Source organism: Pristis pectinata, chromosome 1 (assembly GCF_009764475.1).
Source record: "Pristis pectinata isolate sPriPec2 chromosome 1, sPriPec2.1.pri, whole genome shotgun sequence".
NCBI lineage: Eukaryota > Metazoa > Chordata > Chondrichthyes > Rhinopristiformes > Pristidae > Pristis > Pristis pectinata.
Window position 1 is genome coordinate 143,102,417 of NC_067405.1, and position 19,604 is coordinate 143,122,020.

Sequence of the window (19,604 nt, forward strand, 5' to 3'; positions counted from 1 at the left end):
GGAAAATAGGCCCAGGCAAACTGGCGGACGTGACTTATCGGTGAATAGAAGTATGACCTGCATCCAACTTGGTGGAAATGGAGACAAATTTTGTTGCATTCCGGCCTGGTGTGGAAACTCCAATGCACAGGAATGCAAGAGGCTACAGAGAGTGGTGGACTCAGCCTGTTCCGTTACAGGTACAGCTCTCTCCACCATTGAGGTAATGTCTCAGGAGAGTGACGTCCATCATTAAGGACTCCCACCATCCGGGCCATGCCCCCTTCTCGATGCTGCCATCAGACACGAGGGACAGAAGCCTGAAGACCCACACCTCAAGGTCCAACAACAACTTCTTCCCCACTGCCATCAGGTTCTTGAAATGACCTGAAAAACTCTAATTCTACTTCTGACTTTATTTCCCTTGACTTGCATTAATGTCGTTATGTTTATTTTTGTTTATTCTTTAGTGTAAGTCATGTATAATTTATGTTAATTTAAATTGATGTAATTTATGTGGCCATGTTTGCAATGTACTGTGTTGCTGCTGCAAAATGCTAATTTTCATGGCATTTATACCCTGGGCATGTATGCCCATGACAATAAACTTGAAACTCAAAATTTATAAAAAGGTACATGTCTAGGTGTACTGATTCAAGGTGTTTCCTGATTCTGTGCTTTGCACTAATACGTCCTCTTTTGATCTTCTTATCAGAAATACTGAAACAAGGCTGCCACATGAGGGCAAGTTACTGCAATAGACATCTAGCTGTAATCAACATGCACACCCTCAGCATTTCACATCTTCAATGTATCCCTTTGTTTGCTCCATCTTTCTCCAACTGTCCTCATTAACCCGATGGCTCTGTAAACATAGGAATCACTAGGAAACCTTGCATCAGACATGGAGACACAAGAGCTTGGAGGTTTCGTATATATTCTTCAAAACGATGGAGGGCATGCAAGGTGCTCTGGGTGTAGGTGGGAAGGGTGTGGACAAGGGGAGACAGGATAGAGTCAAGGTATGAGGAGGTAAGTTCAATGCGGCAAAAGCAAGCAGAAACAATGGGTCTACCAGAGCTCTTAACAGATCAGGCCTACCACCATATCAGACATATTCCCTTTCTCCTCTCCATCCCTTCCACCCTCTCTGCAACTGTGTTTAAGAGGCATTGAGACAGACACTTAAGTAGACAAGGCATAGAAGGATACAGTTCTAATGCGGGCAAATGGGATCAGTGTAGATGGGCAAAGGGGTCTGTGTGGACATGGTGGACAACCAAGGGCCCGTTTCTGTGCTGTACAGCTCTGTGACTCTGGAACTTAAAACTAATTTGTCTTCTCACTTTCCCAGTTATGACAAAGGGTCTTCAATCTGAAAAGTTAACTCTGTTTCTCTCTCCACAGATGCTGCCTGACCTGCTGAATGTTTCCAGCATTTTCTGTTTTTATTTTAGATTTGCGGCATCTACAGTTTTTTTATTTTGATACTCTCTGCTATTATTATGAGATACAGGGAATCAAATGGAAATAAATAATAAATACGGTTTATATTTATATTATTTTTATTATTTTGTTTCTCTTTGAGCACACTATTGAATTTATTTAGTTTACTGCCCTCTGGATCTGATATGCATTCGTGAGAGCAGAAATTGAATCATTTTGCTTTGGGTAATTAATGCCTGCTAACAACCATGAATTGTTACCAAGTTAAAGACGTCACACTGAATTCCTCTGTGCAAGAAAAGAAGTAACTTTTACAACCGCATGGAAAATGACATGAACAATTTAATTTTCTCATGTGGAAGTTTGCTTAAAATTGAATGCATTATTTATTTGCTAGTTTTTGACCGATTCAACAGTTCTGTGAAGCACAGGGGTGACAGGAGGATAACATTTTTCTGAGTTACAAGAGCTATATAAATGTAAGCTGTTCTTGCTTTGTAACAGTGTTAGGAGTTGGAATTAAAACAAAACACAGATGAATTTAGGTTCGAGATTCCCAATCAGCTTATGTTGTGAGAAGTTTTATTGTGTGAACTCCAACCAATCGATAAAGAAATATATATTTGTATAAGACCTTCAGTGACTTAAGAATGTCCCAAAATGTATTACAGCCAACAAAACTTACTGTAGGAAAAGCGGCAGACTGTGCATAATTGGTCCATTACTGTCACATGCACCGAGATACAGTGAAAAGTTTTTTGTTTGGGTGCCATCCAGACAGTTCATTCCATATATAACTACATCAAGGTAGTACAAAAGGCAAAAAAAAGAACAGACTGCAGAATATGGTGTTACAGTTACAGAGAAAATGCAGTGCAGGTTATCAAATAAAGTACAAGGGCCATGACATAGATTGACAGAACAAGAGTTCATCTTTATCGTAGAAGAGGTCCGCTCAAGAGTCTTATAACAGCAGAACAGAAGCTGTCCCTGAGCTTGGTGGTACGTTTTCTCAAGCTTTTGTATCTTCGCCCAATGGGAGAGGGGAGAAGAGAAAATGACCAGGTTGGGAGGGCTCCTTGATAATGTTGGCTGCTTTCCCGAGGCAGTGGGAAGTGTAGACCGAGTCAATAGGCTGGTTTTGTGATGGACTGGGCTGCGTTCACAACTCTCTGCAGTTTCTTGCAGTCTTGGGCAGAGCAGTTGCTGTACCAAGCCGTGATGCATCTGAAGAGGATGCTTTCTATGGTGCATCTGTAAAAATCCATGAAGGTCATCAGGGACATGCTGAATTTCCTCAGCCTACCAAGCTCCCATAAACAGTAAAGTGAGAGTGATCATATAATCTCTTCACAATAATGTTGATTGACAAGTAAATACTGGCACCTTGGTTAATTCTCCACTCCTCTTTAAAACAGGTGGATGTCAAAGACCCCATGGTTCTGAGCGGGCAGCCAAGGCTCCTTTTAATGTCACATCTGAAAGAACACACATCTGGCAGTGTAACACCCCTCAGTACTACATTGAGGGTCTAGATGTATGTGCTTCAATGTCTGGAGTAGGAATTGAACCTACAATCTTTTGACTCATAGAAATGAATACTTCAAGCTACTCCCTCCCGACCATTTCCATTTCCTTTGCTTGGTGCGCAATGATGTACAATGATCTAAAATCCCTGAGGTTTCTACTCTGTTAATATTATTGAAAAGGTATTTGGAGATGAACATGTTACACTCGCTACGGTAATCCATAGAGAAGTTTTAAGCTTTTCCACAGTTCAGCACCCTGTGTATCTCTGTTCTTTTATTGAGGCTGTGCCAACAGCTGCCAAGCCTTGAGTTCTGGGATTCCCTCCTTAAACCTCGCTACCCCTTAAACTTACCTCTATGTGATTTGATGTTGTTTTGTTTGCTGTGATGCACATTTAGTCACCTGAATAAATTAAAGTCATGCTGTTCCTTTTAAACAATTTCAGTTATTCAAAGCAAAGTTCTGAAAATCAAGTATCCCTGCAATGATGCAGGATATTCTAGTGAAGATTTCAGTGCACTCTCTTCCTTTGTGTCTCAGGAGATTGTTCTGTTTCAATTGGTTTTGGATTGGACTCAGTATTACATGTTTTGCACTGCTGAAGTTGCCTTCCAATAAACTATGACAATAAACTCGACTTGTCTTGACGTAAGATTGTGATAGAGATCATTTCGGGTCATTCCACTACATTGCAACTGGAACTTTTGCCTGGTTGATATGATTATTCAGCTGAACAAGAAAAAAAAGAATTATATTTTTATAGTTCCTTTCACAACATCAGGACATCCAAAAGCAAATGAAATACTTTTGAAGTGTAGAAACTGAAGAAGAGTACACAGCTCCTCAAGCAAAAAAAAACAAACTATTTCTATCCCGTTATTAAAGGACTTTTCAATGGTCCTCTAGCACGATAAGATGGACTCTTGACCTCACAATCTATCTCATCATGGCCTTGCATCTTATTGTCTGCCTGCACTGCACTTCCTCTGTAACTGTAACACTTTATTCTGCATTCTGTTGTTGTTTTCCCTTGTACTACCTCAATGTACTGATGTGATGAAAAGATCCTCATGGATGGCATGCAAAACAAAGTTTTTCACTGTACCGCAGTACATGTGACAATAATAAACCAATCCCAAAGGTGCACAGCCCATGGAGAGAAAAAACATCTCCTGACTTCAGTCAAGGGCCACCCCTTATCCTGAGACATGAGACTGCAGGTGCTAGAACCTGTTGCAATAAACAAACTGCTGGAGGAACTCAGCGGGTCAGGCAACATCTGTGGAGGGAAGTGGACAGTCAATGTTTTGGGTCGAGACTTTTCATCTGGACTGGAGTTCCCTTATCCTGGGTCTAGACTCCCCACCATCCTCCACCTTCCATCCTTAGAAAGCTGACCAGAATCTTCGATATCTTAAATCAGAGCACTTTTCATTCCTCTAAACTCCTGGCCCAATATTTCCTTGAAGAACAGCCTTTTTAGGAATTAAGTTTATAAACCTTTGTTGCACTGCCTCCAAGAATACTTTTTGGAGATGAGGAGATGTTAACAATGCTATTTAAATGCAGTTTGTTTTACCTATTTGCTATTTATTATGAAATTGTTAACAGCATAATTTTTTGCATTTATTATTAATAACAACTATTAAAATTCCTTCTTATAACACAAATATTTGAGTTGTGAAAGGATACTGATTAATTTCAGGTAATGAAATTCCAGGCAGGGAAGACATCACTTGGTAATAACCCTACTGAATAATTAAGATTGTGCTTTTATACTGAGAGTTGTTATTTAGAACTGTATAAATCCCTGCTACAGACTTTGCGGAAACATTCCTAAATTGCCAATGGGGAAGCCTTGTGGGTGCCCTGTGGGCTCTTTGTGCTGCATTTCGATTTTGCTTTTGAAAGGAATTAACTTTTGACTTGATCTTGTTAGGCACTAGCGCACACACATTTGTAATTATAAACCTCATGAAGTCTCTCGTAAGATTCTGAAAACAACGGGCCTTCAGTACATATAACTCAGAACTTGCCTGTCAGGGGACACACTGAATGAATTGGGTCCTTCGTTAGGAATATGAGAATGACCCATTCATTCATAGAGTTATATAGCATGGAAACAGGCTCTTCAGCCCAACTCGTACGTGCTGCCCAAGTTGCCTAACTGAGCAGGTCCCATTTGCCTGTGTTTGGCCCATATCCCTCTAAACCTTGCCTATCCATGTACCTGCCCAAAGGTCTTTTAAGTGTTGTAATTGTACCCACCTCAACCACTTCTTCCAGAGGTAATGTGGAGACACAAGGGACTGCAGATGCTGGAATCAGGAGTAACAGACAATCTGCTGGAGGAACTCAGCAGGTCGAGCAGCATCTGTGGGAGAGAAAGGAACTGTCAACATTTCAGGTCGAGACCCTGCATCAGTCCTATTGCAGAGTCTTGACCCAACACGATGACAATTCCTGCACCCCACCAGATGCTGCTTGACAGAATTCCTCCAACAGACTGTTTGTTGTGCAGTAAATGCCTTTGATTCTAAAAGATCCAAAGCGAAAATCAGGAGTGGAAAACACACAGATATAGACCAATTGGAATGAGATGCAAATTCTAATTCTATATTACAGACTCAAAGGTGAATAGTCACAGTGTTTTTCCCTGGGGTTGGTGAGTCTGAAGTTAGAGGGCACAGATTTAAGGTGAGAGGGGAAAGATTTAAAAGACACCTGAGGGGCAACATTTTCACACAGAGTGTGCTGGGTATATGGAACGAGCCACCAGGGGAAGCTGTGCAGCTGTATGACTATGACTGCACTGGAGGCCATTCTGCCCGTCTTTTCCAAGTTGGCCAAAATTCATATTTCCCAGCTCTGTGTCTGTAACCCTTCACGTCATGGTTCCTTAAATCCTCACCCAGACATTTTTAAATGAGGTGAGGGTTTCTGACCCCACCACCTTATAGAGAGTGAGTTCCATACTCCAACGTCCACTAACTGACATATTTTGTTTCCTCAACTCCCCTCTAATCCTTTCACAGTCAATGTAAATCTATGCCCCCAGTTACTGCCAAGGGAAATAGGTCCTTCCTGCTCACCTCATAATTTTATACACCCTAGTTAATTCTCCCCTCAGTTTCCTTTATTCTAGTGAAAATAACTCCAGCCTAGCCAGTCTCTCCTCCTAACCATGATTCCCCAGCTCTTGTAGACCTCTACTGCTGTGATATAACATCCTTCCTAGAGGCAGAGAGTCATAGAGATACAGCACAGAAACAAACTCTTCAGTCCACTGAGTCCATGCTGACCATCAAGCACACACTTGCTCTAATCCTGCTCAAATCCTGTTTTGTCCTCCTCATTCATGTGAACTCTTCCCACATTCTACCACTCACGTACGCACTTGGGGCAATTTATGGCAGCCAATTAACCTACCAACCTGCATATCTTTGGGACCTGGGAAGAAACCAGAGCTCCCTGAGGAAGCCCACGCAGTCACAGGGAGAATGTAAAATCTCCACACGGACAGCACCACAGGTCAGGGTTGAAGCCAGGTCTCTGGAGCTGTGAGGTAGCAGCTGTACTAACTGTGCCATGTTACCTGTGGTGTGGTAACCAGAACTGTGCACAGTGTTTCACCTGTAGATAGTAATAAATATATTTTATACAGTCCCCCCTGTTCTTGTATTATATCTGTTGGCTAATATAGGCAGATATACTGCTGACTCGATAACATCATAAAGCCATACACCTTCAGCCCAATTCATCCATTGTGACCAAGTTGCCTACCTGAGCTAGTCCCATTTGTTTGTGTTTGGCCCAGATCCCTCTAAACCTTTCCTATCCATGTACCTGCCCAAATGCTGTAATTGTACACACCTCTACCATTTCCTCTGGCAGCTCGTTCCATATGCTCACCACCCTTTGTGTGGAAAGGGTTGCCCCTCAGGTCCCTTTTAAATCTTTCCCCTCTCACCTTAAACCTGTGCCCTCTAGTTTTGGACTCCCCTACCCTGGGGAAAGGACTGTGTCCATTCACCTTATCTATGCCCCTCATGATATTATAAACCTCTACAAGGTCACCCCTCAGCCTCCTATGCTCCAGGACAAGAAGTCCCAGCCTATCCAGCCTCTCCTTATGACCCAGACCAGTTCTGATCTCCTTTATAAATCCACTCTTCCTCATCCTGTCAGAATTTGTGCCTCCTTTGACTGTATTTTCTGCAATTGAATCCTATGGTGGCTGACTGGTATTTTAATCCCATCCATCCACCTTGGTTCTGACCTTTAGTATCCTCACTTCACAAAAAAATCTGTCAAATCTCTGGTTTGAAATGGTGAGTTGAGCCCCAGCTTTAGCAGGTTTTGCGATCAAGTGTTTGAAATTTCCAACACCCTTTGTGTGAAGAGAATGCTCCAGTGACCTGGGTTTAATCCTGACCTTGGGTGCTGTGTGTGTGGAATTTGCACATTTCTCCCTGTGACCGCGTGGGTTTGCTCTGGATGCTCCGGTTCCCTCCTACATCCTGAAGATGAGCAGGTTGAAAGACTGGCTTGCTACTGTAAATTGCTCAGTGGGTGCTTGTTGGTTGGGACAGATTCGATGTTTCTGCGCTGTAGGACTCAGATGCTAAGAAATATTTCCTGAATGGCCTAGCGCTAATTTTAAAGTAATTCTGCCTTGCTCTGGAATCTCCACAGTCCCAGCAAAGGAAATACCTTGACTCATTCAGATCCTTTAATCACTTTAAACATTTTGATTAAATCACCTCTTAATTGTTTATTCTGAAATAAGATTAAACCCTTTAAACTCCAGTATCAGTCTGCTGATTGCACCCTATTTACTTCCAGACTGACACTGAAAGTTGGAACTATATAGCACCTTTCATGACCTCAAAACATCCCAGTAAACTTTATCAACAAGAAAACATATTTTAGAGCTATTTTCACTATTGCATGGACCAATATGCACCCAGCAAGCTTCCAAAAAGAGCATTGAGATAATAACCAGATAATCTGCTTTAGTAGTGCCAGAGATGTGGTTTAACATTTGATCCAGCGCAGCCCACCATCAGTACAGGGAATGGAGAATCAGCCTGCCGAAAGGTTCCTGACCTCAAATGCTTCAAAAGGGCATCTAATGTACCAGTGCCCAAGAAGAGCATGGTGACCTGCCTCAATAGGATGCACTGTTGAAGGTATCCTGACTGGTTGCATCATGGCCTGGTACGGCAATTCCAATGCACAGAGGCTGCAGGGAGTTGTGGACACAGGACACAGCCCAGTCCATCGTGGGCACAGCCCTCCCCACCGTTGACAGCACCTACAGGAGGCATGCCCTCTTCTCATTGCCACTGTCAGGCAGGAGGTACAGAAGCCTGAGGTCCCACACCACCAGGTTCAGGAACAGCTTCTTTCCCATAACCATCAGGTTCTTGAACCGACCTGCACAACCCTAACCCTACCTCAGCAACGGAACACTATGGACCACCTCTTGCACTGCCGTGGACTTGTCTCTGATTGTATTTTTCTGTACTAATGTCCTGTTTTGCACATTCTTTTATCTTCACTGTCTTGTATAATTTATGTTCTGTGTGTTGTTGAAAACTACATGCCTGTGATGATGCTGAAAGCAAGATTTCAGCATCTGTACCTCACTGTCCTTGTGCATATGGCAATAAACTTGACTTAACTGTCTCTCTTCCACAGATGCTGGCTGGCAATTTATGTTTTTTACTTCAGATTTCTAGCATCTGCAGTTTTTTTTTCATTTGCCTGTCATAAGCCGTAATTAAAAGATATGACAAGGAAAGCCCTTTGTGTTCAATGTGGTTCTGCCCACAGCGCAGTAATGTTGAGTTCTGCCAGAGTATTGCAGTCATTAGTATGACTTGCTAGTGCATCAGTTAAACTTTGCTTGAAGGAAACTGCCTCTGATTGTTTCCATTCACCTCTCTACTTGAGTCTAATCTGACCAACGTAGCAATTACGATCCAAGGAGCTCAGCTCTGAGGCTGCTAGATATATTCATACAAGAGGCACTGTAACAATAGGCTTCAACAGTGCAATTATCCAGTAATTAGTGATCTGAGACCAGTAGTTACAGAATTAGGGCCAGGCAGGAAGCACCTGATTTCTCCCTGCCTGGCTCCAGAGTCAATTCAAGCAGCTGAGAGAGAGAGAGCGAGAGAGAGAGTGAGGCTCCAGCTTCTGGCCAACGAATGTCAAATCTGTTTAAGCTCATAGGCAGGATTATCTCCATGTATGTTGGTAGAGTGGCTCTGATATCCCTCGATTCACCTTTTATGCCTGTGATGCTGCTGCAAGTAAGTTTTTCATTGCACCTGTGCAAACATGTACTTGTGCATATGACAATAAACTTGACTTTGACTTCAAACACAGCCAGCTTCAACTGGCATGGGTGTAAGACAGTATCCTCAGCTGTGAGCCTCGCACTTCCAGTGTCAGGATGAAACTGACTCAGGCATGTTACTGTTATTCTTTAGGTCACAGCTGTGGTTCACAGCCATAGTCATTAGGGCACAGGAGGAGGTGATTTGGCCCATTGAGTCCATGCCCGTTCTTCATAGAACAATCTACTCAGCCTTGTCCCCTGCTCTGTTCACATAACCCTGCAAGAGGGCAGGCACGGTAGTGCAGCAGTTAGCATAACACTATTACAGCACCAGTGACCCAGGTTCAATTCCGGCCGCTGTCTGTAAGGAGTTTGTACGTTCTCCCTGTGTCTGTGTGGGTTTCCTCCGGGTGCTCCGGTTTCCTCCAACATTCCAAAGACGTATGGGTTAGGAAGTTGTGGGTGTGCTATGTTGGCACCGGAAGCGTGGTGACATTTGCGGGCTGCCCCCAGAACACTCTATGCAAAAGTTGTATTTCACTGTGTGTTTTGGTGTACATGTGACTAATAAATAAATCTCATCTTAAGTTTATTTCCCTCAAATAATGATCCAATTCCCTTCTGAAATCAATGGTCGTCTACACGTTCACCACCCTCATAGGCAGCAGGTTAAACATCATTACCACTAACTGCATAAAAAAGTTCTTCCTCACATTCCCCCTGTATCCCTTGCACAGAATCTTAAATCTGCGTCTCCTGGACCCTATACCACCAGCTAGTGGGAACAGCTTTTCTTTCACACTTCATCTGCACTTGTTATAATTGTATTCACTTCCACCAAATCTACCCTCAGCCTCTGAGGAGAACAACTCAAGCTAATCGATGCAGCTAAATTTCCATGCCCCAGAATCATTCTGCCCCTTCTCAAGAAGCTTCACATCCTTCCTAAAGTGTGGTGACCAGAACCATGGTTTATCCAGAGATTTATAAAGGTTTGGCATATGTTCTCAGCTTTTGAATATTAATACCTTTAATTATGGGTCCCAACATCCCATCTGCTTTGTAACTATTCTCTGCATGTCCTGCCACCTCCAAAGAATAACACAGTGGCCCCAGTCCCCTCTGCTCCTGCACTCTTTAGAACAGCACCATTAAGTCTATATTTCCTCTCCCCCTCCCTTCTGCTAAAATGTATCACATCACACTTCTAATTTCGATCTGCCACTTGTCTGTCTTCTTCGCACTCTGATTTCCAAGCCATTTATAGATTTCAAAAGTGGGTAGTTCTCTTACCTAAGAGTCAGATGATTGTGGGTTCGAACTCCAATACTGAGACTTGAGCACAAAATTCCAGGTTGATGTCTCAGATGACTTCTGCCTTGTGGATATGATGTTCTTCACAAGAGATTTCAAATCAAGGTTCCATGCACTCTCTGAGGTAGATGTAAGATATCTCATTGCATTATTTTGTAGAACCTCAAGAGAATTTACCCATTAAGCCATGGCAGGAACTTACATCTGCCAACTTTGGAAGGGAAGGTGTTCATCCTCAACTGAATGGGTCACACGTATCTGTACATGTCCAAAACCTCACATCCATATTTTTTGAACTTTATGGGGCAGGAGGATGTGCCCCTAGTGTGTGTCCATGCTACCAGGTGGCTTGGCCAGTACTTATGGGTCTTCTGCTATCAATTAAAGATAAAGATTATCTGTACTTGTCACATGCCTGTCTTTGGGAGCTTGCAGTCCACAAATTGGCTCTTGCAATCTTTACATTGGAACATTGATTTCCTTCAAAATAAGGTGAACTGTGTTGAATTAATCCCAGAAATTCCTGAGCTTGTTAGAGGTGCTGTACAATTGCAAGTTTTTCCAGTTGCTTGAGATTTTATTTGAAGGAATCCAATTTTCCAATGGTTCTCCTGGGATTAATTCAACACAATTTCACAGGTAGCTCAGCTGAAACATAAGCGCTAACCTGAAACTATCCAAGAAAGGTTGTATTTGGTTCATATGGTATTTTGGCTTCACCCTGTGCACTGAATTACATTGAATTGTACTGTGGTAAGTCTTAGAAAAGGTATGGATCATTCTAAGATGTAAGATAAGACATCTTTATTAGTCACGTGTACATTGAAACACACTGTGAAATGCATCTTTTGTGTAGAGTATTCTGGGGGCAGCCCGCAAGTGTCGCCACGCTTCCAGCGCCAACATAGCATGCCCACAACTTCCTAACCCGTACATCTTTAGAATGTGGGAAGAAACGGAGCACCCGGAGGAAACCCATGCAGACACGGGGAGAACGTACAAACTCCTTACACACCAGAATTGTGTAAGAATTGAACCCAGGTCGCTGGCGCTGTAATAGCGTTATGCTAACAGCTACAGCGAATTGGAGAGGACCAGTTTCAATGGTATGAGATTGGAATTGCAATCTGGCAGGCAAAACTAATTCTTTAAGGAGGAAATGGTTCGGGCATAGATTAGGTGCATTCCCATGAGAGAGAAATGTAAACAATTAAAGCCAGGACTCCATAAACGACCAAAGAAAGAAAGGGTAAAATAAGGCAGAAGAGAACATTTGATAAATGTCAAGTTCTTAACTTGTGACAACTAAGCCGACAGTGGAAAGTTCAGACGGTAGTGAGAAAGGAAATGACAGGCGGAAGGAGAGAGTTTGATAAAAGACCGATGGTGTATAGTTAATGTGGAGGCTGCATTGACGTAAATATCCAGTGCTTTAGGCGACCAAGTCTCAGATCATATAGCAGTGCCCATTCTTAATTCCTCTTTCACCACCTCTCTATTTAATCAGCCTGATTTTCACGTTATTTGTCATATGCCCTTTCCCTCAGTTGACCAAAAGCTGTGTCACCACTCTGAAGGTGATGCTGAATTTCATCATTGATATCTACCTTGGCTGAGAGGTGGTTCTGGATCATTGGAAGTGCTCTACATTTTCCAGGCTACCACTGCGCACTCTTGTTGTCAGAAGGTGTTGTGCAGCCACATGAGTAGCAATGGTGCTACGGTTTATTGGTATTGGTGTTGGTTTATTATTGTCACTTGTACCGAGGTACAGTGAAAAACTTGTCTTGCACACCGATCGGTTTAAAAAAAAGTGTTGACACTACTGAACGTATTGATGAAATGGCACCAAGAATATAAAATGTTTTTTGCACTGTGTTTATTCTTTTGTGTTCTTTATTACGAATAAAGGTTGCTGTTGCTATGGCCCACCAGAATGAAGCTCCAGGTTACATTTCTGAGAACTGTTCACAACCCAAGCTGTTCGTAAGCCGGAAATGAACAAACACAGTGTGTGTCCATAAGTCGGGGGCGATTATAACCTGGGGAAGAGCTGTAGTTTAGCTGTAACTATCATCCACTCAAACTGCGAGAAGTTACCCTGCCTTTATTGGGAGTGGTTACCGTAGTTTACGGTTCTTCTGTTCTCAACGCACCACAAGCTCCGAGTGAACTGTTGTACAACAGGATGGGTGCTCCTCCCAACAGTTATTGTTAATTGGATTCTACAGAAGTGAGGAATACTGATTCCTTGACATGGAATAGTACTAATAATACATTAATTAACAAATAATATGAACTATTAATCAATTTGTTTATTGTTATTAATAATGAATACACTAATCAAACATTAATTGTATTTATTAATATAATTACTAAATAGTATTAATAATAATAAAATGGTAGTAGGTTTAATAACTAACAAAACAGGTTAAACACTAAAGTATTGCCAGACTCTCTGCCTGGGGCAACTTTGGACACCATACAATGCCATCCACATGTTGCAAGTGAAAACTGTGCAGACAGAAGGGTTTAGTTTAGTTTGGCATTTCATTACTGATTTAATTAGTTTGGCACAACATGGTGGGCCAAAGGGCCTGTTCCTGTGCTGTACTGTTCTGTGTTCTAAAACCTGGGTCAGTAACTCCTGCACATTAACAGATCCTATGGCTGTCTATTGGTCTCACTCTAGTATTTGGCTGGGTGAAGACAATAGACTTGAAATTCAGCAAAGCCTTTCACAACCTCAAGATGTCCTAAAAGCCAACGAAGCACCTTTGAGGTGTTGCAGCCAATCTGAAGACAGCAAGTTCCCACCAATGTTGATCGAGGAATAAATTTTGGCGCAGGATGCCACTGAGGAATACATGCTTCTGCAAGCGGTAGCCTCACCTACAAGCCCATGCACCCACCCCCTACCCCAACCCCTCCAAGGGTCTAGGTTAACGTCTTTGTCAGAAGACAACACCACTGATGGTGCAGCACATCTTGTGGGAGTCGTGGCCTGGATTTTGTGAAGACTTGAAATTACAAATGCAGAGATGGGAGTGCTATATGTGGGGCCATGGCTGGGAGGACAAATAGTATCCCCCCCAATAGATAAGTGAATCCTTCTCCAACAGGTACGGTAGGGCAGGCACGGTAGTGTAACGGTTAGTGTAACGCTTTACAGCGCCAACAACCTGGGTTCAATTCCGGCCACTGTCTGTAAGGAGTTTGTACATTCTCCCTGTGTCTGTGTGGGTTTCCTCCGGGTGCTCCGGTTTCCTCCCACATTCCAAAAATGTACAGGTTAGGAAGTTGTGGGCATGCTATGTTGGCGCCAGAAGCGTGGCGACATTTGTGGGCTGCCTCTAGAACACTCTACGCAAAAAGATGCATTTCACCGTGTGTTTCAATGTGCATGTGACTAATAAAGAAATCTTATTAGGTGGGCTGCTCATAGCATAGAACGCCACATCAACATTGATAATAACTCCCAGCTCTGAAAAAGGGTTGTCCATCAGAAATGTTAACTCTGTCTTATTTCCAGACACTGCTTGACCTGCTGAATGTTTCCAGCACTATCTGTTGGAATGACGTACTGATGTAGTTTGTAATGTACCGTGCTGCTCCTGCAGAAGTCTAATTTTCATTGTATTTATATCCTGGATATGTGTGCCTTTGACAAGAGACTTGATCATAGAGTCAAACAGCACAATAATAGGCCCTTCGGCCCACCAAGTACATACTGACCATCAAGCACCCATTTACACTTTCATTATACTCTCCCCACATTCCCATCAACTTCCCCCCCCCCCCCAATTTCTACCACTCAGCTTCACACCGGGGGCAATTTACAGCAGCCAATTAACCTGCCAACCCTCATAGGTGGCAGGAAACCAAAGCACCCGGGGGAAAGGGAGAACGTGCAAACTGCACACAGACAGCACTGGAGGTCAGGATCGAACCCAGGTAACAGGAGCTATGAGGCAGCAACTCTATCAGTTGTGCTGCTGGGCCACCTGAATATTATTATTGACAGTAATGTTGTGCTTTAAATTCATGTTTAGTTAAATTTCCCTCTGAATTATTTTTGCAGTGCTTTCCTCATTTGGTGGGGACATGTCTCATCCTCCTGCATTGTGACACTTGCACGTCTCCACTGGCTAATCTAGAAACAGTCATCTCGCATTGCTCCATTTCCCCATCAACTGGCACATTATTCTTTGAGGAGAATTGGTTTGGAATGAAGGTCTACAGACACAGTTAGAAGAAAGCCGTGCATCATGACCATGCCTGGAGGGGCATTTCATTGATTTATGTTTTAATGTTTGTATATCTGTGACGAATTGAATGACTGCACCTATCTGTGATAACACTGGCCTCAAATTAAGCTAAACACAAAAGCATTGTGTTTCTCATCTAGTCGTACTTTGAATTAACATTTGCTGACTGTGCTCATGGCTGGATAGAGATCAAAGACAACACAATAGAGAAGAGGTTCGCATTCTATTAGGCAGTTTTAATGGGAAAGGGAGCCTTGATTAAGTGCTGTAAACAATACTGCCACAGACTAGTAACTAAGTGGACATTGTCCTTGTGTCAACACACATAATGCAACCCCACAGACTGAATCATGCATTGGATGTACACAGTGACTTTTTTTCAAGGTGATGTGAAAAAAAAGTTGTTTACTGTTGAAACAGTGTCAGCAAAAAAAAGCAAATCTATGGACAATACAGAGAGCCACATGATGAGGTATTCCAGTAGAGTTACTGCTGCTGCAGGGAAGCACAGTCAGGCTTGTAACCCATGGAAACCCAGAGCTTTGGCTTGTACAGCAGCATGTGTGGGTTAGGGTGTCCTCAGCGTTCATTGTGAATGGGAAGCTCAGAGAGCTGTTGCAAAGAAGGAGGAAAGTATATTGGTTTATTATTGTCACGTGTCCCGAGACACAGTGAAAAACAGTGAGATACAGTGAATATCCTCTGAGTGAGCCCCTTTAATCGCACAGTTTTCACACAGAGGGTGGTGGGTATTTGGAACAAGCTGCCAGAGGAAGTGGTAGAGGTGGGTACAAATACAACACTTAAAAGACATTTGGACAGGTACATGAGTAGAAAATGTTTAGAAGGATATGGGCCAAAGGCAGACAAATTGGACCAGTTCAGGTAGAGTTCTGCACTGTCAAGTTGGACCAAAGGGCCTGTTTACATGCTGTATAATTCATCATTAAACTCCGAGACCTGGGACTCAACACCTCCCTTTGCAACTGGATCCTTGAATTCCTGACCAACAGACCACAATCAGTAAGGACAGGCAGCAACACCTCTACCATGATAACCCTCAACACTGGTGCTCCACGAGGTTGCATCCTCAGCCCTCTACTCCTGATACACTCATGACTGTGTGGCCAGATTCTGCTCTAACTTCATCTACAAGTTTGCAGGTGACACCACTGTAGTGGGCCGAATCTCAAATGACAATGAGTTGGAGTACTGGAAAGAGATAGAGAGCTTAGTGACATGGTGTCACGACAACAATCTTTCCCTCAATGTCACCAAAACAAAAGAGCTGGTCATTGACTTCAGGAAGGGGGGCGGTGCACATGCTCCTGTTTATATCAACAGTGCTGAGGTCAAGAGGGTTGACAGCTTCAAGTTCCGAGAAGTGAACATCACCAATTGGACAATCTACCACATCCTGGTCCAACCATGTAGATGCCACGGCCAAGAAAGCTCGCCAGCGCCTCTACTTCCTCAGGAGGCTAAAGAAATATGGCATGTTCCCTTTGACCCTTACCAATTTTTATAGATGCATCATAGAAAGCATCCTTTCTGGCTTGGTACGGCAACTGCTCTGCCCAAGATCGCAAGAAACTGCAAAGAGTTGTGGACACAGCTCAGCATATCATGGAAACCAACCTCCCCTCCATGGATTCTGTCTACACTTCTCGCTGCCTCGGTAAAGCAGCCAACATAATCAAAGACCCCACTCACCCCGGACATTCTCTCTTCTCCCCTCTCCCATCGGGCAGAAGATACAAAAGCCTGAAAGCACGTACCACCAGGCTCAAGGACAGCTTCTATCCCACTGTTATAAGACTATTGAACGGTCCCCTAGTACGATAAGATGGACTCTTGACCTCACAATCTACCTTATTATGGCCTTGCACCTTATTGTCTGCCTGCACTGCACTTTCTCTGGAACTGTAACACTCTATTCTGCATCCCGTTATTGCTTTTCCCCTGTACTACCTCAATGCACTGTTATTATGAAATGATCTGTGTGGCTGGATGCAAAACAACGTTTCTCACTGCACCTTGGTAGATGTGACAATAATAAACCAATTTACAATCTAACTCTATGACCTCGGAATGTACCAAAGTCAATTTAGCTTTTTTGAAAGTGTAGCCACTGTTGTAAAGTGGGAGGGCAGTGGCCAATTTGCACATATGAGGACTCCACAAGTACGCCAGTGATGGGCTTCAGAGATATTGGTGGAGTGGTATCGAACAGAACGCTGTGTTTCATTGGAATACAACAAAGTACAGGGGTCAGTGTAGATGGCTCACGGCTGGCATGGACATGGTGGGCCGAAGGACCTGTTCCTGCAGTTATAGAGTCATAAAGTCACACAGAACTGAAACACACCATCGACCACGCCGACCAACAAGCACCCATTTACTCTCATACCACGTTCATCCCAATGTTTATTCTTCCCACATTCCCATCAATTCCCCACAGATTCTACCACCCACACTCAGGGGCATTTACGATCAACCATCCACCTATCATCCCACATGTCTTTATAATAGTATCAGGGAGAACGTGCAAACTCCACACAGACGGCACCAGAGGTTGGAATTGGACCCTGGTCACTGGAGCTGTGAGGCAGCGGCTCTACCAGCTGTATATATGCTGTGTGACTCTATGAAACCACTCAGTTGTATCAGACTGCTCCAGAATTGAATCACATCCCCAACACAGGCTGCAGTGATCTAACGTGGATCCTCAATGAGTTGCCCAGGGCAACCCTAGGGAAAGGGAGGAACAGCACCTCAGCCAGATAACTGATGTCAGGATGGGAAGAACTGATTTATTAGTTCTAGGAGTTACACATTGTACAAACAATCCCCTTCTTGAAAATATATTTCAATGGACAAATACATAATTAAAATCAGACATCAATCCTCACCAGAGAACTGTGTGTTTGATGGGATGGAAGCCTATCCAACGGGCAGAGGTCTGTCTGTGATAATTCTGAAGGAGTGCTCCACTCTCAAAGGTGTCATCTTCCAAGTTATTCACAATCCACGCAGAAGAGCAGAGGAAGGAACATGTTGACACTGTGCAGAGGTGAGAACAGTCCTCGACCAATCAAAAAATTCTGCAGATGCTGGAAATCTGAAACAAAATCAGAAGCCTTACTTTTTCCCAGGGTAGAAATGTCTAAAACTAGAGAGCACAGCTTTAAGGAGAGAGCGGGATAATTTAAAGGGGATGTGTGAGTAAAGTTTTTTACATGGAGAGTGATGGATGTCCAGAATTCATTGCCAGGGTGGTGGTGGAAGGAGATACAATAGTTGTATTCAAGAGGCTTTTAGGCAGACACTTGAACATGCAGGGAATGAGGGATACGGATCATGTGCAGGCGGAAGGGATTAGTTTAATTTGACATCACGCTCAGCACAGACATCGTGGGCCGGTTACTGTGCTGTACTGTTCTATGTTCCTATGAAACTGGTCACTCCCTTTACAGGAAGGATGTGGAGGCTTTGAAGAGGATGCAGAGGATGTTCACCAGGATGCTGCCTGAACTAGAGGGCATGTGCTATAAGGAGAGGTTGGATAAACTTGGATTGTTTTCTCCGGAGCAGCGGAGGCTGAGGGGAAGCCTGAGAGAAATTTATAAAATTAAGAGAGGCACAGATAGAGTAGACGGTCAGAATCTTTTCCCCAGGGTCGAAATGTCTAATACCAGAGGGCATGAATTTAAGGTGAAGGTTCAAAGGAGATGTGTGGGACAGGTTTTTTACACAGAGAGCGGTGGGTGCCTGGAATGTGCTGCCAGAGGTGCTGGAGGAGGCAGATACGATAGGGGCATTTAAGAGGCTCTTTGATAGGCACATGAATGTGCAGAGAATGGAGGGAGATGGATGCCGTGTAGGCAGCAGGAATTAGTTTAGTTACGCATTTAATTAGTTCGGCACAACATTGTGGGCCAAAGGGCCTGTTCCTGTGTTGCACTGTTCTGTGTTCTATGTTCTGTGAAACCCCTTGGGCATTTAGCTGCATTACGAGTACTGTGCAGTTATTGTTGGATGAAGTTTGTGATGGGCAGAGGGATGGGGGGCAGTTGAGGTGAAACAGACATCGGCATTGTCAGAGCCGATGTGGACAAGGACACCATTTCCGTTCAGTGACCTCATCCAGAGGCAGCGGGTAGCTGAGGAAAAAGGTGGCCAAGGGTAGAGGGCTCTGTGTGTCAGCCTGTGGCTCAGTTGGTGATGAGCTCACTTCTAAGAAGTTTCAGAATCAGGTTTATTATCGCTGACATATGTCGTGAAATTTGTTGTTTTGTGGCATCTGTACTGTGCAAGACATAAAGGCATAAAAATTACTAAAAGTTTCAAAAGTAAATAAATAGTGCAAAAGAGGAATAACAAAGTAGTGTTCATGGGTTCATGGACCGTTCAGAAATCTGATGGCAGAGGGGAAGAAGCTGTTCTTAAGATGTTGATTGTGGGTCTTCAGGCTCCTGTACCTCATCCCTGATGGTAGAAACAAGAAGAGGGCATGTCCCAGGTGGTGAGGGTCCTTAATAATGAATGGCATCTTCTTAAGGCACTGCCTCTTGAAGATGTGCTCGATGGTGGGGAGGGTTGTGCCCGTGATGGAGCTGGCTGAGTCTACAATCCCCTGCGGCTTCTTTCGATCCTGCACATTGGAGCCTCCATATTAGGTGGTGATGCAACCAGTCAGATTGCTCTCCACTGTATGT

General features: G+C 43.5%; 1 long non-coding RNA gene across 1 annotated transcript in view; it reads right to left on the reverse strand.

Annotated features, from left to right (window-relative positions):
• Window positions 1-2,536: 2,536 nt before the first annotated feature.
• Window positions 2,537-19,604, reverse strand: part of LOC127568518 (uncharacterized) — a 30,062-nt gene continuing 12,994 nt past the window's right edge. The window contains exons 3-4 of the long non-coding RNA XR_007956016.1: window positions 17,799-18,007; window positions 2,537-2,679 (exon numbers count right to left, since the gene is read on the reverse strand). This is a non-coding gene — a long non-coding RNA (uncharacterized LOC127568518). The remainder of the gene's footprint in view (window positions 2,680-17,798; window positions 18,008-19,604) is intronic.